The following is a 23,283-nucleotide window of genomic DNA, read 5'->3' as shown; positions in this document are numbered from 1 at the left end:
AGTGGACCTTAGGGGCCATTATATTACCCTGGAGTCTTAAAGCAAGCTAATTATTATAAGAAGGTATAACATATATAGAGAGGCTAAAGTTTTTCAGTCAATCAATCAATGAACATTTATCAAATACTTACTATATGCCAGGCACTGTGCTAAACTGGGGATACAAAAAAACAAAGAACAATCCCTGATCTCAAGGAGCTTAAAATCTAATTGGGGAGACAATGTACAAACAAATACATATAAAGTGATAATGTTTAATATAAAATTTTGGAATAATCTCTTTGTTCTCTCTGAAACAAACTCAGAGAATGCTTCTTCCTATGTCAGCAAAAGCCAGCCAAGGCTGACTCTACACTCCTTAGGAGACCTTTAACCTAAGACACTATATCTTGAATAATGGGACTTTCCTTTGTATCTTATTATCTAGACATATTAATGGTAAAGAAAATATAGACATCTTAGGTCGTAATTTCTATTGAACATTGTTTACCCTTTCCTATGTCAGTTATCTGTTTAGGGCAGGAAGACTCCCACTTACCAGTGGTGGGATTTCTTTCCTTATCACCGAGACATATGCTTACCCAGCCTGGAATCTCAAGGCCTGACTAACATTGCTTTGTTAATTGTCCTGTCTTACTGAATTTATGATTTGTTCAACTAGGAGAGTTCCTTTCTCACGGCAAAATGTATGTAAGCCAGAAGATTTCTGCACTGGGTAGCCAGAACATTTCTGGCTCCATAATGCATTATGTTACCGTTGTCTTTAATAGGGAATTGATTAATTAATTAATTAAATTATAGAATGTATGCATTCAGCCTGTTGCCTTTCTTTAACAAAGTTTTCAGGTCAACAAAAGCAAATGATATACAGGATAAATAGGAAATAGTAGAAGGAAGGCACTTGAATTAAGTGACTTTCAGTAAAAAGAAGGCATTTTAGTTGGGATTTAAAGGAAACTAGGGAGGTCAATTGGTGCAGTGGAGGAGGAGGAAGAGCATTCAGGGCATGGGGCACAGCCTGAGAGAATGCCTGGAGCAGAGAGATAAGAGTGTCTTATTCTTGGAATTGCCCGAAGGCCAATGTCACTGGACCAAAGAGTATGTGTTGGAGAGTCTGGTGTCAGAAGATTGGAAAAATAGAAGGAGGCTAGTTTATGAAGGATTTTGAATGCCAAACTAAGCTTTTTGTTTGATACTGGGAGGCACTAGACATTGAGGCAGGGTGTGTGTGTGTGTGTGTGTGTGTGTGTGTGTGTGTGTGTGTGTGTGTGTGTGTGTGTGTGTGTGTATGTGTGTGTGTGACAGAGAGAGAGAGAGAGAGAGAGAGAGAGAGAGAGAGAGAGAGAGAGAGAGAGAAATGGTATGACTTGCACATTAGAAAAATCACTTTAGTAGCTAAACTGAGGATGGATTGGAGTGGGAAGAGACTTCAGGCAGGCAGACCCCACAAGAAGGCTTTTATAATGGTCTAGGTGGGAGGTGATAAGGGCCTACACTATAGAATGGTAACAGTGTCAGAGAAGAGCCTTCTCTGGTATATTCAAGAAATGTTAGAAAGGTGAAATCCACAGGTCTTGACCACAGTTTAAATGGAGGTGGCATGAGAGATAATAAAGAGCTGAGGATAACTCCTAGGAGGGACTGGAAAGGCAGTGTTCTTTATTATGGTAATAGGGAAGGTGGGTAACTTTGCACAGCCCTCCCTCACTCAAAACAAAGTCAAGTGCAAGTCATGTCATCATTTCTCTGATGGTATGGTCTTCTTTGGCTACAAAGGATGAATGCAACAATAGAGAAGGTAGGAGGTAGGGAGGGTTTAGGGGGAAAGATAATGATTTCAATTTTAGACACATTGAGTTTTAGATATGTGCTGGATATGCAGTTCAAGATGTCTGAAAAACAGTTGGAGATTGGAGGTCAGCAAAGAGATTGAGGCAGGATAGGTACATTTGAGAATCATCAGCATAAAGATGGTGATTAAATCTATGGGAGCTGATGAGATCACAAAGTAAAATAATAGAGTGGGAGAAGAGAAGAAGGCCCACGACAGAACCTAGAGGGACTTCTGTGGATAGAAGGAAAGATCTGGAAGGGGATCCAGCAAAGGAGTCAGAGAAGGAGCAGTCAGGAGAGCCAGGAGAGAGGGATGTCTCAAAAACCTACAGAGAAGAGAGATATATCAAGGAGGATAGAGTGATCAATAGGTTCAGAAGTTCCAGAGAAGTCAAAGATAAGGATAGAGAAGAGGCCATTGGATTTGTCACTTAAGAGATCATTAGTAACTTTGGAGAGAGTAATTTTGATGGAATGATAAGATTGGAAGCTGAATGAGGAAGCTGAATGTAGTGAGAATAGACCTACAGAGAGTAACGTGAAAAAAGAATGAGTTGTCCTTCTATATATCATGCCCCAGTGTGTAGACCCTATATGCACAACCCTGGGATTTGAATCCAGGTCTTCTGACTCCAAAGCCAAGATTAATATGATTTAATCCTCCTACTAACATGTCTACATTTTGGTTACTAGACAAAGATCTTAGGTAAGAGTTTATTGATGGTCTAAAAGCTATATGATTCGTAGCACCCAACTGCCCCTTTTTCTGCCGCTATGCCATCATCATTGTAGAATCCAAAGAAGGCCACACAGAAGTGAGAGCCAATTAATACTTTTCTTTGTTTCATGAGTTGCCATGATCAAAGAACTCATCACCAAAGGATGAGCCTTTCGTTCATCCATTCTTCAACAGCATTCATTAAATGCCATCCATGGGCAGAGCATTGTAATAGGAGATACAAAGTAAAAAATAAAAAATGGTACCTGTCTTCAAAAAGCTTACTTAGTTAGACTGGTCCTGAGAAAGCAGACTCAGTCTGTTGCCTGGAATGTTGCCAAATTCTTTCCAATATTCTGGAACAGTATTCTGGTACTCCACTGGTATAGCCTTTAAGAACCCAATTTTACCTCCATGCTATGAGATATTGATGAGATTACAGAATTTAAATGAAGCATATACATATATACATATTATCTTTCCTAGAAGTCAATCCTAATGTTAGTTCACTGTTAGCCTATATACAAAATATCGGCTTTTGTGAAACGTTAAAACTCATTTTCCTCCTCACCACTATCTTACTGCACTAGAGAAACTTCTTCCAAGGAACTGATTTCTGACTGCTTCCCCCAGGCCATTACTTTAGAAAAGCACAGATGCCATGTTTCATTTCATTCCCTGTGTTCTGGCCATTTCCTGCCCTATTTCCCCAGTAACGTTGTTGGAACCATTAATCATGAAAGTTGCCATTTTTCCTTGGTGAAGTATTTTCTGTTGGCTTAGAGAAGTTGATTTATTTGCTATTCAGTATGGATGATAATCTTTGTGTAATTAGCATTTGGTGGGGAATTAAGTCTTGAATGTATAGTTTAGAGCACTAAGGAATAGTGGTCAGAAGGTCAGCTTAAACCTAGAAATTACTTCCTCCTGACTAACAATATTTAGAGGGGGCAAATAGATATAATTATAACCTGGCACCTTTCTCTGAGGTGAGTGTAATGGCCAATCGCTTGGATTATTCTCCAGTCTTCCCTTTTTCCTTGGACAACTGTGGGTGTAGAGACTAGAGCAGGGGTGGGGAACCTGAGGCCTCCAGGCCACATATAGCCCTCTAGATCCTTGGGTGTGGCCTTTTGACTGAGTCCAAGTTTTACCGAACAAATAAAGGGCCCCAGGTTTCCCTCCCTTGGACTAGAGACATCTATTCAAATTTCCCTGTGAGTCACAGCTAGACAGACCCACAAGGACACACAAAAATTACGTGGACAACACACACACACATACATCCTTCCCCTTACATAAAAGTTAATTGACTTTTACAATGGAACTGGGAGCTAGTTACTGGCATCTGTTAGTAGCTGAAGCAAGAGGAACACATCTGATGGGATCTAGAACGGTAGTGGAGACATCAACAGATCCCTGAGGATACCCTAGAACACTGACAGGCAGATATAGCCAGGCTGGCTTTGGGAGAATGATCCACAGCATATTTACTATAAGACTATTTCAAAAACAAAATAAAGGCATTTGAAGTTTTGTGTCAAAACATAAAACAAATACATCATATAAAAGTCTACTGATTTGTTGGAGAAGGAAATGACAAACCACTCTAGTATCTTTGGCAAGAAAACCTCTAAAGGAGCCACAAAGAGTTGGACAGGACTCAACAACAAAAACAACCCATTTCTAGTGAGATAAAAATATCTGGCCAAAATGTAAAGGTAGACTTCTTCAACTAGGAAAATGAGAAAATATATTTTCTAATTGTTTTCTCTTCAGATAGAAATGGACATGTTATCTTGCCTAATGTCCATTATCTTTGATTGAAGGTAATCTTCACCCTCTCCCCCCTAGCTTTCTTTTTTTGTTTCAGAACAAAGTAAACAATAGATTCTGAAAGTGACTGCTGCTGAATCCTAGGCATGGATACACATTTCTATTCGTTTTTGTCTATTTCTGGTTCTTTTGCTATATTGATTTTCCCCCTTATTCTTTCTTGTATGAATTATACTCCCAATAGTAGGTTAATACAACAGTTATATAGAGATTAAGGTACATAGTTCTCCATATAAATAAAAAATGACTCTTACAATAAATAGTTGATTTTTTCATGACTACAGAACCTAGTCACCCAGCTTGTAAATGTGTGCCTTTGGTCACAAGGGAGTTTAATTGACAAGTCTGTACAGACACAAGATGGGGGAAGATTGAGTATATATAAATATGATAGGGAAGGACTTGAGATTCTGCTGAACAGAAAGATATGGATAACTTTGTAGATGATCCTTTTTTTTTTAACATGTCTATATGCTTGTCTCTATATTTGATTGCTTAACTTAGTTGGATAGACTGTAGTGCAGGTCTGCCTCTTGTTTCTCTCATCCATTCTTTATTCTTCTTCCAAATTATTTTTATAATTAAATATGATCCATGAGGTCATCAATGAGGGTATTCCCTTCACTAGGGTAGATCACAATCCATTCATTCTTCTCATTGTGGGCAATTCTGATTTATATCATTTCACAAATCTTCCATAAAGAATCTGTGCAATATACTTGCAAACCATCTATAGCAGACAGGCTAAATTGAGGATAACCAGGAAGCTTCAAACCTGTTGGTGAGTTAGGGGAATATCTATATCATGCATGTGAAGACTTTCCTGGTGGAATGAGTGGATGAGAGAAATTTGTTCTAAAGGCTATGACAATAACTGAAGTAGGCACTGTGGAGCATTTAGAGTTTGGTCAGTCATTAAAGTCAAGACATCATTTGTGATGTTATTGATCCTTCTTGAAAATGAGAGACCAAAAATGAGAACAAAGCAATATGCAGAGAGAGAGAGAGAGAGAGAGAGAGAGATTTTGAGTTACTGGTAGACTAGAAACAAAAATCCTAGAGAAGCCCAGGTGGATATGATGAGCCAATGAATATGAAAATGGGGAGCCTAATCCTGGAGGTGAGATCAATGTCCCCTACCAATGAATTTGGTATACAACTCCATGTCTGGGCAGTTTGCCAGGATTGGGGTCTGAGCTGACTGGTCTTCTCTAGATTTTATGCTAGATTTAGAATTATAGAATCAGAAATTTCAAACCTGTGAGAAGTCTTGGCTATTACTTAGTCCAATTGCATTTTGTTAAAGAATAATCTCATGAAGTAAAAATATCATTCTTTAAGTCATCCATGAAAAATATCTTTAGTTCTATGTGGGTTAATAGTTTTATTTCCAGGTCATCCATGTAGTCTAATATCCAACAGACATATTTCCTATAACAAACAGCATGGTATAAAAGAAAGAACATAATATTAGGACTTATATGAACTTGGGTAAGTGTGAACACTTTGGGACTTACTTTCCTTGTCTGTAAAATAATAGAATTGGAAAGGTGATCTCTTAAGGTCCTTCTAGCTCTAAATGCTAAGAAGTCACTTAAACTCTAGAGATACAAAACAAGAGAAAGAAAACCACAGATCCCCACATTAATGCAAAAACTTGAAATAAAATATTAGCAAGTAAACTGCAATAATATGTTTGAAAGATTATGTACTATGACCAGATTGGGTTTATACCAGCAATTTAAGGTTGATTCAATATAAAGGAAATTATAAATAAAATAAATGATGTTACTATAAATAATAAAAACCATATGATTATATCAATAAATGCTGAAGAAACTTTTGACAGAATGTAACACATTTTCATTAGGACTCTAGAAATCATAGAAACAATTGAACCTTTCCTTAATATAGTAAATTGTGTTTATTGAAATCAAGGGGAAAAAAGCATCATATGTATTGGAGAAAAGCTGGAGGCTTTTCCAGTAAGATCAGGGATAAAACAAGAATGCCCATTATCACAAATTACTGTTTAACATAGTGCTAGAAATGTTTGTTGTAGCATTATGACATGAAAAAGGTATTGGAGTAATATGCAAAGGCAGAGAGAAAACAAAATTACCACCTTTTGTAAATGATATGGTAATATACTTAGAAAATCCTAGAGGGTCAACTAAAAATTGAAATAACTTCAGGAAAGTTGTAAGATCTGGAGCATATAAATCATTGACACTTATGATATATGTATGTATATACATATTTACCTCAAAAACTGTCAAGAAGAACTAGAACGAGAAATTACATTAAAAATAACCAAAGAAACTGTAAAATATTTGAGAATCTATCTTTCAAGATTCATTCAAGACTGTATGAATGTAACTATAAAGCAGTCTTTTCAGAAATAAAGACAGCTCTATATAACTGGACAAATATTAACTTCTCATGGGTAGGTTCAGCCAGTCTAACAAAAATACTATGTAAATTAATTTACTTATTTAGTTGCACACCAATCAAATTTCCAAAAGAATATTTCATAGAGCTAGAAAAGTAATGAAACCAATATGGAGAAGAATGAAAGGCAAGAATCTCAAGGGTAATAATAGAAAAAAAGTGGGAAAAAGTTGATTTATCAGTACCAGATTTTAAATTGTACAACAAAACAGTAACCATTAAAATGATGTGGTGCTGGTTAAAAAACAAGTTAGATGAGTGGAACATATTGTTCAACACAGAGAAGCAAAAAACAAAACAAAGCAAAAAAGAAAACATAGGAACATAATGTCTGACAAACCCAAAGACCTCAATTCCTGGGGGAAAAACTCACTGTTTGACAAAAACTGCTGGAAAACTGTACACTATTATGACAGAAAGTAGGTTTAGACCAGCACCTCACACTATACACCAAGATAAGCCCCAAATAGATACATGACTAAGATATAAAAACTTACATCATAAATAACTTAGAAGGAAGAAATTGCCATGATGAAATAAGTGATAGAGAAGATCATGCAAGATAAAATAGACAATTTTGAGTATATAAAAATTTTAAAAGTTTTTATATAAACTTTTATGTCATATATAAAAGTTTTTGTATAAAAATTTTATATAAACATTTTTATATAAAAATTTTGTAGAAATTTATATAAAATATATTTAAAAGTTAATATATATTTATATATAAAAAGTTTATATATAAAAGTTTTTATAAAAAAGTTTTATATTTTATATAAAAGTTTTTATATTAACTGTAGTTGAAAGATGAGGGATGCAGGTAACTGGGAGGAGGGGAATCTTTGTAACAAATATTGCTGATAAAGGTCTTATTTCCAAGATGTATGATGTAAAGAATGGATTAAAATTTATAAGATTAAGAAGCCATTCCCCAATAGATAAAAAAAATTTAAAGCATATTAAGAGGCAATTTTCAAAGGAGGAAATTCAAACTATCAAAAATGTATGAAAAATGTTGAATCATTAATAATTAGAGAAATTCAAATGAAAGCAACTCTAAGACTCTATCTTCTGTCTCTCATCCTGGAAAAGATGAATAAAGAAGAAAATGACAGATGTTGGAAGGACACCAGTGAACCGTTGGTGGAATGATGAATTGGTCCAGTCATTCTGGAAAGCAATTTAGCTTAATGCCCAGAAAGTTATCAAACCATACATACCTTTTTATCCAATAGTCCACTACTAGGTGTGTATCCCAAAAAAATAAAAGAAAAAAGAGAATGACCTATCTGTACAAAAGTAGTGATAGAAGCTCTTTTCATGGTAGCCAAGAATGGAAAACCAAAAGGTTGTCTTCCTTTTAAGGAATTGCTAAACAAATTGTGATATAAGAATGTAATGGAATATTAGTGCTATAAGAAAGATGAAATAGACTTTTTCAGGAAAACTAGGAAGACCTTTATGAACCCACATAAAGTGATCTGAACTAGAAGAACAATTTGTTCAATGATAACTTTGTAGAGAAAAGCTTTCAAAGACTTTAAAACTCTGATCAACACAGTGATAAATCACAAGACCAAAAGAATGAAGATGAAACCTAACATCATTTTCTGACAAAAAAAATGATGAATTTATAATGCAAAACAAGACATGTATTTTCAAACATGACCAATGTGGGAAATAGTTTGGCTGGATTACATAGTTATATATTGAGAGATTTGTTGTTCTTCTAATTTGCTTAATGTGGGTTGCAGGAGGAAAGGGTAGTGAGAGGAACAGATTAGTTAAAATACAAAAAAAAATTATTAAAAATCCTAGGGAGTAGCAACTCAGTAAATATAGCCTAGATTCTATTTTCTTGTGTTGTTGATAAACAATAGGTAGTGTAGTGAATAGAATATAGAACTCAGAGTTAGGAAGACATGTTTAAATTTTGCCTTCCCAGCTGTGTGATCCTGAGTATATCACTTAAGATTTATGTGCCTTAGTTTCCTCTTCTGTAATATAGAGATAACAATCATAGCACCTACTTCACAGGGTTGTTTTGAAAATCAAGTGGGTTAACATAGATAAAATGCTTTGTATCTTAAAGCATGATATAAATATTTACTGTTATGTGCCATGTCACACATTGTTAATTGGAACCTTGTTAATCAAAAGCTTCATGCAGTAAGTTGAAAGATTGCCCAGGACAAAACAACATCACAATCCATAAATGATCATTTGATTGACACCCTTCTCATGCAATTTTCCCTTTTCCTTACAAACAAACTATAAGTTCAATAGAATCATTTCCATAATCCTTGATTAAACTAGGCTCAACGATAAACAGTACTTAATAAAAGAAGATACACAGGGATGGGACAGTTTCACTCCTTAATAACTGAGGAGATTGAAATGTAAAGGCAATTCATTTTGGGGCAAAGAAGAATTATAGACCTTGGAGCAAATAGGAGAGAGGAGAAAACTTTACTGAATGAAAAGAAATTGACTAACATACTACAGCATATGTGAATGGAGAAAATATTGAGTTGCTCTTTTACAAGAGTCTGGTTATGCTGCAAGATTTGACAAATACAGCTTGGCCATGTGGCACTGGGAGGAGAAGCACCAAGCAGGCTTCAGGGACGGAATTTCCAGCCTCAGTGCAGATCTCTCAACTCACAGGCACTAAAGGTCAGTGAAAGGGTTTTTTTGGCTGGCAGAGAAGGGAGTAGGATGTCCCCATAAATCAGATCTCCTCAGGTGGCAGCAGCAGAGGCAGCAGTGGATGGGGCTCCCAAGGCAGGCAGAAGCCCGAATCCATTGTTGAAGGCCTCATCGAAAAGCCCTTGAGGGAACTGAGTCCTGTGTGGCTGCCCTGCCCTCACCTGAGCAGCTCATCTGAATCTCAACCCCCTATGCTGGCTTGGCAGAACTGGAGGTCAGGTGGTTGTGGAGAGGAAACTCAGAAGTCAAGTAACTGGCTGGGAAAATGCCCCCAAAAGGGAAAAAAGATAAGACCATAGAAGGTTACTTTCTTGGTGAACAGGTGTCTCCTCCCATCCTTTCAGATGAGGAAGAACAAGGCATACTGTCAGAGGAAGTCCAGGCTCCTGCCCCCAGGGCCTCCAAAGGGAACTTAAACTGGGCTCAGGTAATAGAAGAGCTTAAAAAACAAGTTAGCTTACTAAAGAAGAACCAAAAATATGCTGAGGAAAATAATACCTTTAAAAAGAGGCTAGCTCAATTGGAAAAGGAGGTCCAAAAAACCAGTGAGGAGGAGGCTTTAAAAAGCAGAATTAGCTAAATGGAGGAGAAGGTTCAAAAGCTCACTGAACAAAACAGTTCATTGACAGAGAGAATTGAGTTCAGCGAAATGAATGACTGACTATGAGATAAACCAAGCAGTTAAAAAACAAAACCAAAAGTTTGAAAAAATAGAAGATAAAGTGAAACATTTCATTGGAAAAATAACTGACCTGGAAAATAGATCCAGGAGAAACAATTTAAAAATTATGGGACTACCTGAAAGCCATGATAAAAAAAAGAACCTAGACATTATCTTCCATGAAATTATCAAGGAAAACTGCCCTGATAATCTAGAACCAGAGGGCAAAATAAATATTGAAAGAATCCACCAGTCACCTCCTGAAAGAGTCCCAAACTGAGAAACTCCTAGGAATATTGCAGCCAGATTTCAGAGTTCCCAGATCAAGGAGAAAATACTGCAAGCAGCTAGAAAGAAACAATTTGAGTATTGTGGAAATACAATCAGAATAACACAGGATCTGGCAGCTTCAACATTAAGGGATTGAAGGGCTTACAATGGGATATTCCAGAGGTCAAAGGAACTGGGATTAAAACCAAGAATCACCTACCCAGCAAATCTGAGTAGAATACTTCAAGAAAATAAATGGTCATTCAATGATATAGAGAACTTTGAAGTATTTATATTGAGGAAAAGACCAGAACTGTATAGAAAATTTGACTTTCCAATACAAGAATCAAGAGAAGCATGAAAAGGTAAACAGGAAAGAAAAATCATAAAAGACTTTCTAAAGCTGAACTGTTTACATTACCACATGGAAAGAAAGTATTTATAACTCTTGAATCTTTTCTCAGTATTTGGTAGGTGGAGGGATTGTACATAAACATACACACACATACACATACACATATATAGACAGAGAGTACAGGTTGTGTTGAATCAGAAGAGATGATATCCACACAAAAAAATAAAATAAAATAAAAATTAAGGAGTGAGGGAAGAAAATATTAGTAGGAGAAAGGGAGAGATGGAATGGGGCAGGCTATAACTCATAAAAGAAATAAGAAAAATCTTGTTCAATGGAGGAGAAAAGGGAGAAGGGGAGAGGGGAAAAGTGAAGCTACTCTCTCCACATATGGCTGAAGGAGGGAATAACAGGCTCACTAAATTTGATATGAAAATCTGTCTTATACCACAGGAAAGTAGGGGAGGAGGGGACAAGTGGGGTGAGGGAATGATAGAAGGGAGGGCAAATGGGAGAAGGGAGTTACTAGAAATAAACACTTTTGGGAAGGGACAAGGTCAAATGAGGGGAAAAAAATAAGGAGGGGTTAGAGTAGGATAGAGGGCAATATAGTTAGTATTACACAACATGATTATTGTGGAAGTCTTTTGCAAAACACCACATATTTAGTCTGTATTGAATTGCTTGCCTTCTCAGTGAGATTGAGGAAGGAGGGAGGGAGAGAAGTTGGAATTCAAAGTATTAGCAACAAATGTTGAGAATTTTTATTGCATATAACCAGGAAATAAAAAATACAGGGAATGGGGTATAGAAATTTATCTTGCCCTACAAGAATAGAGAGAAGATGGGGATAAGGAAGGGTGGGGTGTGATAGAAGGGAGGGTACATTGAGGGAAGGAGTAATCAGAATGCAAGGTATTAGGAAGCAGGGGGAGGGGAGTGATGGGGAGAAAAATTGGACATGTTACAAAGTGAAGTAAAAGCAATTAATATTAAAACAACTGACTGAATTAATTACTGAGAATAAATCAATGACATCTTTAGTTTGGGGAAAAGAATTTTAGTCTAAATGTCCTGGAGGAAGGTAACCTTGGGTAAAATTTGGATTTGATGGAAAAGTTAAGGTTTAAATGGTAAATTTGATTTTATGATTGTTATTTAATCAGGAACTAGAAGATGTATAGAAAGACTTGCCTCAAAAGATGTTTCTTAGCCAAAGTGAAATTATAATCACATTTGAAACCTAGTTATTGGAACTTGCTATTTTAAGATGCTATGGGACTATTAAGTGACTGTTCTTCTGAGTCTAACTCCAGATATGAATAGCAAGAAAGGCTGTCTGACCCTCCAATCCATAATGCCAGTAAGCCTGTGAGATGCTAGTGTGAACTGAAAGAGGTGATCTCAAGAGAAGGGTGGGAGAGCGGCTGTTCAGCTTGGGCTGAGGTAGGATTCTCCTGACTCAATTTTCTCAGGTTCTTCTCCTGCCTGGAACTGACATGAAGTTGGGGAGATATTGTTTCCCTGCAATGTCCCTACTCTTGGTGGCAATTTCCTACAGTCAAAAGGTTTGTAATACCAGATCTAATAAATTATAGATTGTTGGTAGGGGAACATCTGAGGTTAAGTCTAAAATTAAGGTATTAGGCTTAGGACTTTAGACCAACAACAATAAGTTAGGGTCCTTTAATTCTTAATAATACTGTGGAGACAATTAGATCAAGGGTTTGTGAAGTTAGCAAACATAAATATTATTTGTATCTCAGTTGGTTAATGTTTAAAAAAAAAATTCTTTTGTAGTCTACATTGTAAATGCTTTAAAAAGAAGTATTACCTGACCAAAAGTTGGAGTTATTTTATGTGTTATGAACTGTGTTAAAAATGAAAAATAAAATGAAAAAAAGATTTGACAAATACAGCATGGACCCCAAAATGATAATGAGGTATGAATATTCCTTATTAATCTATGTGAGGTTCTATGGATGGCCTTTCTCAAAATATCTTTATCCAAATGCACACTGATACCATGTCAGGTATTAAGTCTCATTTTAGATTCTTAGCTAATACACAAATAAATGAAAGAAATTTTTGAAATTAGGATCAAACCATCACAATTTATGGTTATCTGGGCAGATTTGACCTTAGCAATGTTCCATTTACCTACTTCATAGGGAAATGACATCTTCCACATAAGCGAATTTTCTAGATAACTGTAGCTTAATGTTAACTGTCAAAAATTTAATTATTTTAATCATTTTGATAGGAATCTTTCTAAAATATTTTATAAACTTCCCTGTCTTCTTAACATAATATGCTGAATATAATTGGATCTTTTTCTTGATGAGTCAGTGTCATTATCTTCAACATCAATAAAGCTCTAGACTGTATGTAATAAATACACTAGTACCCTTAGGGGCTCTTTGTCCTTTTCTGAAATGCTCCCAGAATGCTGAACTCTTACAGTTGCACGATCTGCCTTTTTGTAGTCTTGTCTCCTGCCGGGCTGTCACCTGTCACTGCTACATTGACTGTTGTCAGCATTCCTGCCTCTAGTAACTGTCCTCCCATCTTTCACTCTCCTCCAATATAATATATAATCTCCCAAATCCTGAGAAGTCAGATAATAATAGTATTAATTTACCTATGAAGGGAGATGGGTCAAATGTGGTATAGTGAATTGAGAACTGACCTCACAAAAAAAAGCTACATTAAGGTCCCTTCTTCTGACATATACTGGCTGTATGACTCTGAAAATCACTTACCCTATCAGTACTTTGTGCACTTCTCTCGAGCCATAAATTACAGACAAGGTGATATTCTACATTGTTAGAAGGATTTTCCATAATGGCTGTCTCCCACATGAATGAAATAACAAATCTGGGATCCTACCTCCAAATTCTTCTCAAAAACAACAACTGATCTATATAATATGTCATTTTCATAAATAAAGAACATAAATGAATGAATTTTTGTAAATTCAATGCAACAACTAAAAGACTGTATCAGACAGAATTTCAGTAGTGGTTCTCAAAATTTTCATCTCAGGGCTTTTTATACCCTTAAAACATTTTTTCTCAATTACATGTAAAAACAATTTTTAACATTCATTTTTAAAATTTATTTTTTATTTTTCTTTTAATTTATGGAATAAAACAAGCATTTCCATAACATAATACAATAAAAAAAGATGATTGCATATGAAATTGCAAATCCACCATGGAAAACTTTCTATTCTTTCTAAATATATCATGTATTTTCGTGTAAATTTATCATGTAAATTATCATGTAAATTTCTTTTTCTCCATTTTGTTTTTCCCTCCCCTGGCCTGTCCTAGAGATGGCTACCATAAGACACAAACACTTACACATATATGTGTATATATTTACATATGTACATATATGTATCTGTATATATGTGTATATGATGTATATGTATGTAAAATTATTCTATTTATCAGTTCTTTCTCTGAATGCAGATAACATCTGTCTTCATATATCCTTTATTTTTAATTTGTGTGTTATAATAGTCAAAGTGCTCATTTCATTCTCCATTATTTATTGCAGGTCTGTTGAGTTCATCATTCATCATAGTACAATAGTATTCCATCACAATCATACACCATAATTTGTTCAGCCATTCCCAGGTTGATGGGAATCCCTGCAATTTCCAGTTCTTTGCCACCACAGAGAGCTGCTATAAACATCCCATTCACATTCAAAGTTATAATTATTATGTGTGAATTTGCCTCCATCTTATTTTTACTCACTGTTTTCTTTCTCTTTCCCTGTTATCTTATCTTCTCCCTCCACTCCCTCACTCTTCATCCCACCCCTCCAAGAATCCTCTTTCCCCCTCCCCTCTCAATCCCAATGCACACACATCTCCAAAAGTTCCTCCCTCATACTCTTTTCTCCACCTTCCCAAATCCCAATCTATTCACCCCTCTAAAAGTCCCTCCTGTCCCCTGTCCCCCAGTTTGCTCACCTCTCCTAATGTTTATAAGGTTTCTACACTCTTCCAGATGTATATGCTGTTTCCTCTTCAACACAGATGACAGTAAGATTCCAATATTACCAGCCCTCCACCCCACCTGTTTCCTCTGTATTAATTCTTCCTTTCATGCCCCCCTTTTATAACATATTTGCTCCCTTTTGCTTTTTTCCAATTTTTCTAATTTTGTTTTTTTTTAGAATCACCCCATTATATATCTCAGTCCAAATCCTTTTTTCAAATTACCTTAGTAATGATGACAGTTTTAAGAATACTGATAACATTTTCATATGAATAATAAGTAGTTTGACCTCAATGAATGCCTTATAATTAGTCTTTAAAGTTTTCATCATATTTCTTCTGAATCTTTTATATTGAATTTTCCTCTGAGTCCTGATGTTTTTGTTAAAGACTTTCAGTTTGTCAAATGTCTTTTTTTTTCTTATTCAGAATTATACTGAGCTTTGTTGTGTAAGTTATTCTTGGATGCAACCCAAATGCTTTTGCTCTTTGAAATGTAATGTTCCAAGAATTGTGGTCTTTTAGAGTAAAAGCTGCTAGGTCTTGTGAAGTCCTGATTGTATTTCTGTAGTATTTAAGTTGTGTTTTTCCTTGTTGCTTGCAATATTTTTTCCTTAATCTTGGAGTTTTGAAACTTGGCTATGACAGTCCTATAAGTTTTCCTCTTGGGATCTCTTTCAGGTGATGAATGTTATATTTTTTTCTATTTCTACTTTACCCACTTGGTCTAGAACTTCAGAGAAATTTTACTTAATAATTTCTTGGAATATTGTGTCCAGATTCTTTTTAAATAATAACTTTCAGGTGATATGACAATTCTTATATTGCCTCTCCTCAATCTGTTCTTCATATCAGCTGTTTTTTTTAATGAGGTGTTTCAGATTCTCTTCTACATTTTCTAGTTTCGCTATTTCTTGGTGTCTTATAATGTCATTCAATTCCTCTTGCCCTATTCTAGTTTTCAAGGAGTTATTTTCTTCTTTAAGGTTTTGTATCTCTTTTTCCAGTTAGTTGACTGTCTTTTCATAATTTTCTTTTTGCTTTTACTTTTTTTCTCCTAATTTTTCCTTGATCTCTGTCTTATTTGATTTTTTAAATTCCTTTTTAAATTCTTCCAAGAACTCTTTTTGGTCTTGTGACCATTTGATACTAACTACTCTTTGGGGTTGGAGTGACCTTTTTTTTTTACCTTATCATCTTGCTCTGAATATGAACCCATATGTTCTTTTACACCAAAGAAGCTATCCATGGTAAAGTTATTTTTCCTTTGTTTACTCATTTTTATTTTTATTTTGTTTTAGCTTATTTTCAGCATTTTATAGTAATAATAATCAAGTTTTAATTCCAAATTGTGGCTAATGTTGCCCTAGACCTCAGGTCCTCTTTATTGTTATTTTCTGAATTCTGTCCCAGGGACTCATAAAGACATTCCTTTTTAAAATTTTGAATTCCTAATTATCTCCCTCTCTTTCTCCCCTTATCCCTCCTTGAAAAGACAAACAATTTGCTATAGAATATACATGTTCTATCATATAAAATACATATCCATGTTGCAAAAGAAAACAGTCAAAAACTCAAGAAAAATAAAGTAAAAAAAGTATTTTTAATCTTCATTCAGACTCCATTAGTTCTTTTTTTGGAGCATCTTTCACTGTGGGTCCTTTGGAATTGTCTGAATCACTGTCTTTATCAGAGTAGCTAAGTCTTTTACAGTTGATCATTCTAATGATAACAAAATTACAATGTTACTGTGTAACATATTGTCCTGATTCTGCTGACTTCACTTTGCATCCATTCATATGTCTTCTTAAGTTTTTCTGAATCCATCTTGCTTATCATTTCTCATAGCACAATAGTATTCCATCACAATCACATACCACAGTTTGTTCAGTCATTCTCCAATTGGTGGGTATCTGCTCAATTTCCAGTCCTATACTACCACAAAAAGAGCTGCTATAAATATTTTTGTACATATCGGTGCTTTTCCTTTTTCTTTGATCTCTTTGGGTTATAGACCAAGTAATGGTATTGCTGGGTCAAAAGGTATGCACAGTTTTATACCCCTTTAGGCATAGTTCCAAATTGTTTTTCAGAATTCTTGTTGTCAGTTCACAGCTCCACAAACATTGCATTAGTGTCCAGATTTTTCCACATCTTCTGCAACAACTGTCATTTTCCTTTTCTGTCGCATTAGCCAATCTGATAGGTATGAAGTAGTAACTCAGAGCTGCTTTAATTTGAATTTCTCTAATTAATAGTGATTTAGAGTATTTTTTCATTTGACTATAGACAGCTTTGATTTCTTCTTCTGACAATTTGTCCATTGGGAAATGACTCATATTCTTATAAATTTGACTCGGCTCTCTATACGTTTGAGAAAAGAGGCCTTTATCAGAGAATCACACCGTAAATTCCCCATCCACCCCCATCTATAATTTCCTGCTTTCCTTCTATTCTTGGCTGCATTGTTTTTGTTTGTGCAAAATCTTTTTAATTGAATGTAATCAAAAGTATTCATTGTTCTTCCCATAATGCTCTCTGTCTTGTTTGGTAATAAATTCTTCCCTAATCCATAGGTCTAACAGGTAAACTTTTCTATGCTCCCATACTTTCCTTATGATATCACCCTTTATGTCTAAATCATGTATCCATTTTGACCTTATCTTAGTAGACAATATGAAATGTTGGCCTGTACCTAGTGTATTTTCAGTTTTCCCAGCAATTTTTGTCAAATAGTGAATTTTTGTCCCAAAAGCTTGGATATTTCTGTTTATGAAACAGTAGATTACTACAGTCATTTACTGTTGTGTATTATGTAAAAAATATGAAACACTTCCTGAATTTGTATGTTATCTTTGCACAGGGACCATGCTAATATTCCCTATATTGTTCTCACTGTAGTATGGTTCTGCCAAAGCAAACACAGCTATTTACCCTCTGGGGACCCCTGGACTATACTTTGAGAACTTTTTGTTTTGTTGTTGTAATATATTGTGGGCCTACTGTGGGAGGAAAAAAAAAGGTGAGATACACAGTGACAAGATCTACCAGTGGCAGGAGGAGTTGTATTATTGTATGATTATACTCAAGGGTTAGCATGGCATAGTGAATAGGGAAGCTTTACAAGTCAGGGTGTGTACTGTGAATGTATTGTTAATGGAATTAATACATTTTTAATGGAATGGGAAGATCTTTCCCATCCATTAATAGGCCTATATGACCTTAAGTTATATGAGTTTGAGTCACGTGAAGCATGTGGTAGGAGGAACTTGTTGAATGGGTAGAATATGAAGGGGTGGAACAGGAAAAGGCAGAGCTGGAGCAGAGCTGAAAGGAAGTTGGTCAGACTAGTCAGAGCTGGGAAGGACAGAGAAAGTAGCGACTAGCGTGAACGAGAGAAAGGCATTTTGTTTAGGGGAGCTTGTTTGTGGGAAGGTCTGATAATGTATATAGACTTCTTAGTTATTGTGATGGATTTCTTTGTTGCTATAATGGATTTGGCTTTGTGGTATCTGAATAAATGTTTTGGTTCTGCTTTCCATGTGGAAAGTCTGTTATATGCAATTCAAAACTGTGCAGGCATATTCACAGCTGCTGTAGGTACTGTGAATATTGCCTTGGTGCTACAGGGTGACATGAGAAATTTGAAGACGGAGGAAATAGTTCTGGCAGGAGAGATCAAGAAAAAACCTTATGGAAAAAGTCTCAATGGGGCCTTGAAAGAAAAGACTTTAAAACTGTTTATTTATTTTTACATGTGTTTATAATCTGTCCCTTCCACTTCATTCCCTTATCCCATTCAACAACAACAAGAAACTCCAAAATAAAACCCTTATCATAAACATGCATAGTTCAGCAAAATGAAGTCATTCATTGATCATGCCATCATGTATGTGTCTCTTTGCCTTATAAGTTCATCAACTCTCCAGGCATGTTTTGTCTTTAGTCTTTTGGATTCATGGTTTATCATTACATTCATCAGAATTCTAAAGAATTTCAAAGTTATTTTCCTCTACATTGTTGTCATTGTTGACATAAATTATTCTTTTAGTTCTGCTCACTTTATTCTGCATCAGTTCATAGAGATCTCCCTGGTTTCTACTGAAATTGTCCATTTTGTCATTTCTTATTCCATTACATTTAAACATCATAATTTGTTTAAGCTTTCCCCAATCAGATAAGGATTTTTTTTTAGCAGGTGGTGCTGCATTTGGAGTTTGTTAAAGGGATTGCTTTGTGTAAGTGCCCAGTAATTGGAAACGACAGGATGAGGTAAGGAAGAGTAAGTCAAGTTTGGCAGAACTACAGAGTGAGTGTGTAGAGGGGAATAAAGTGAATTAAAGACTGGAAACCAGATTGCTGATGCTTTTCAATGAAAGCTAAACAACTTTTATTGTATCCTATGGACATTAGAGAGCTACCAAAGGATTTTGTGGAGGACAATGACATTATGGGACCTATATATTAGTAGGACATAACAGCAAACTGGATGAAAAAAACTGATTGGAATTATACAAATTGGCTTACGCATCAATCAACAATTAGTCACACCTTTGATCATTAAGCTATAACCAAGTAGAAGTGAAAGGTAAGGAGAAAATGAAGAGAGAGGATTATTTCAGCTAGGCAGCTAAATTGCACAGTGGATAGAATACTGGGCATGGAGTTAGGAAAACTTGAGTTTGAATGTGACCTCAGGCACTTAGCTAGGTAACCTGGGTAAATCATATTACCTCAGTTTTCCCATTCATAAAATATGGATGACAACAGCACCTGCCTCACAGCATTGTTTTGAGGATCAAATGAGATAATATTTGTGAAAGGCTTAAAACAATATTTGACACATAGCAAGCACTGTATAAATGCTTCTTTCTTTTCTTGCCTCTCCCCCACCACCCCAATTTAAGTAGGAGACAAGGAAAGTCTGAATTAGGGCAATAAAAGTGGGATCAGAAAGTAGAAGAAGGATGCTAGAGGTATTGCAGAGTTAAAATCAACAGGACTTGGCAAATTAATTGAATATGGGGAGTAAAGCAAGAAGGAATGTGCAAAGACAGAACTGAGGCTTCAACCATGAGTAATTGGGAAGATGGTGAAGGCATCAATGCATATAAAGAAATCTGAAATAAGGGTTGGTTATTTTTTTGGAGGGATCATTATGGATCCAATTTAAGACATGTTGAGTTTGAGGTATTACAGAGATATACAGGTATAGATGACCCATTAGCTGGTGAAAATATGGAACTGATGCCCAGTGGAGAGATCAGGGATGGAGAAAGAGATCTGAAAAATTGTCCTTATAGACATGGCATTTGAAGAGGGCACCTACTTCAAGAGTTTTTTTGTGATACTCAAAAGAGATAACTTATGTAAAGTGTTTTGAAAACTTTGTAATGATCTTCTTAAAGAAAAACTGCTGTGAATTGTTAAACAGAAGAAACTCCAGGTCCAAAAAGGGGAACCTGGAATTAACCAGAGTCCAATCACAGTTTGCATAGATTATCAGGCATTTATTGCCTGAGAAAAAGGTTTCACACTGTTCTGACATGTTCAAGGTTCAATTGGAAAGAGTGAGATATTTATAATTTTTAAATAAAGAGAGGTGGGGAATTTGGGGAGAAAGTTGGGAAATGGTCAGGTCTCATTCCCAAAGAAGAGGAGACCCAGGAGAGGGAGAAAGAAATTCTGGGTGTCAGATAGGTGGTCCTTTGATACATAAATCAGTGTGACAGTTGAAGGCTTGAGCACATTAAGATACAGGAAAGTAAAACAGGTAGTCTCTGCAGATAAGGATGTCTCTTGAGGGTCCATAAACCACCAAATGGCTCAGGATCTACTTCAAAACTTGTATTTATAATACAAATATTATATAATATATAATATATTATTATGCATTATATGTTATATTACATAATACATTAACATATAATATAATATATAATAATATAAAAATTATAATACATTTTCAATTTATAAATGGTCTAATTTCTGTTATATTACAAGGAAGTTTGTATAATTAGTTAATATGATCAGTGCACTGTTTATGAGAATCTTAAAAGTATGATTAGTAGAGATGTCATCCAAGCACAACTTCATTTCATGACAAATATCAGAAAAGCTGAATTTCTTTTTTTGCCTTCGGTAAATTTTCTTCCGCAGATTAGATTTATAAAGCTCCAACTTGACCCTTCCTGCTCTGGAATACAAGTTTCTTGAGGGCAGGGATTGTTTTCATTTTTTTTCCTTTGTGTTTCCAGTGCTGTAGGGCCTTGCAAACAGAAGACAATAAATGCTTATTGTATTGAATCAAATTCTTTCATTCCCACTTAATAATATTTTATTTTTTCCAATTACATGTAAAGGTAGTTTTCAACATTTACTTTTATTATTTTGGACTCCAAATATTTTTTCTCTCTTCCTTCTGTCCTTCCTCCCTAAGACTGCATGCAATTTGACATAGGCTATACATGTACAATCATATAAAACATATTTTCACATTAGTCATGTTGTGAAAGAAGAATCAGAACAAAAGACAAAAACCATGAGAAAGAGAAAAAAAGAGAAAAGAGTATGCTTTCATCTCATTCAGACTCCACAGTTCTTTTTCTGGACATGGATAGCATGTTCCATCATGAGTCTTTTGGAATTGTCTTAGAACATTGTATTGCTGAAAAGAGTTAAGTCTGTCAAAGCTGGTCATTGTACAATGTTGCTATTACTATGTATAATGTTCTGGTTCTGTTCACTTCACTCAGCATCAGTTCATTTAAGTCTTTCCATGTTTTTCTGAAATTTGTCTGTTCATCATTTCTTATAGCACTTATAGCAATAGTGTTGCATTATATTCATATACCACCACTTGTTTAGCCATTCCCCAACTGATGTGTATCTCCTCAGCTTCAATTCCTGGCCACCACAAAAAGAGTTGCTATAAATATTTTTGTACATGTGGGTCCTTTTCCCTTTTTTTATGATCTCTTTGGGATACAGACCTAGTAGTGATTATGGCCCTTTGGGCATAGTTTCAAATTGCTCTCCTGAATGGCTGGATCAGTTCATATTGAGTTGAATTCTAACAAAAGACATTTCTTTGGATCAGCTTTAAGCAGTTATCCATCATGATGAGGTTTTTAAGCTAAATACCTGTGTAACTAGAAATTTTCATAAGAAAGAGAAGAAGCAATCTAACTTTGTGAAAATTTGATGTTCGAAAGAGTTAACTACTCTCGTGCTGGGCAGCTAATGGGGCATATACAGTAAAATTTACTTTTGTAAATAGAATTTACAAAATTCAGTAGAATTTACTCAGTGTTTCACATAATTGCTTTCACTTTCTAATTCTTTTCTTTTTTTGTGTCTAGTGAAGGAAAAAGGGGAAGGGATGTATTTTTAGCTCAAGTGAGGAACACAGATCCGAAACTTTTTTTAAAAAAAGTCATTCCTACTGTAGTGAAGGGCAAGGGGTTAATATATCCTTTCTTTCATGCAGGAGGAACTAATCATAACTAATATTCCATTGTATATGTATGTATATCAATGAGAGAAAAGAGCCTGATAGAAAAAAAAAGCTGAATCACAAGTCTATCTCATCAAAAGAAGTCAGATTCTATCATGTTTTGGGATAATATTGTTAAGTCACATACTTCTCAGTGTCTGATCCATCCAGAGGAAACTCAGAAGGTGTGTTAGATTTTTCATAAGACATGGATACCACTTTGTTCCATTCTTAAATGTTTAACTCGGGAATAAGTCACGAGAGGTAATAATAGCATAGCGGAAAAAGCATTGGATTTAAAATTTGGAGACCTGGGTTCAAATTTAGGCTTTGACACTAGACCTGTTACCGTGATGAGCACATTATTTAACCTCTTTGAACTGGTTTCCTTATCTGTAAAATGGAGATAATGACTCCTAAAATCCCACCCTGTGGGACCGTTGGAAAAGCAAACAAGATGACATATGTAAAGCACTTGCAAACATTAAAGAGTTATATTACTTCTTATGAGAGTGATTTAAGCACATCTGTAAAAGGAGTGGGCTAGACCCAGTGACCTCTAAGATCTCTTCCAGCTCTAAACTTATGATCCTAGGATAACTTTGGTGCATATCTTGGTAAAAAGGAGAAAAGAGCTGGACTGCCCTGAGGCTCCTTTCATTCTTTTTCAAATTTGAAAAAAAGGTTGTATAAAAATAATATACAGAGTGTATGAGATGCTAAGCCCTCTTCAGGGATTCTCAGATATCTTTGGTGTCTACCTAAAAGTCAGCTCTTACCTGTGGCTCCAAGAAGCTGTAGTATGTGCAGTGTGCACATCCCAGTAAACTCTCTCTTCAGAAGGACTAAACCAAGTTAAGCATAACTGATGTGAATTAGGAGAGTGTCTACCCCAAGCAAATGGAGCCTGCCCCCTGCAAAATGGCTGGATGAGAACAATTTG

General features: G+C 35.4%; 1 non-coding gene across 1 annotated transcript; it reads right to left on the bottom strand.

Annotated features, from left to right (window-relative positions):
- Positions 1-17,663: 17,663 nt before the first annotated feature.
- LOC140509334 (U6 spliceosomal RNA) lies at positions 17,664-17,767 on the bottom strand. Its single transcript, XR_011968664.1, has one exon. It is a non-coding gene; the product is annotated as a U6 spliceosomal RNA (small nuclear RNA).
- Positions 17,768-23,283: the final 5,516 nt, after the last annotated feature.

This window comes from Notamacropus eugenii, chromosome 5, assembly GCF_028372415.1.
Source record: "Notamacropus eugenii isolate mMacEug1 chromosome 5, mMacEug1.pri_v2, whole genome shotgun sequence".
NCBI classification, from domain to species: Eukaryota; Metazoa; Chordata; class Mammalia; order Diprotodontia; family Macropodidae; genus Notamacropus; species Notamacropus eugenii.
Note: the sequence above shows the minus strand (reverse complement) of the source record. Positions and strands in the feature narration are given on the sequence as shown.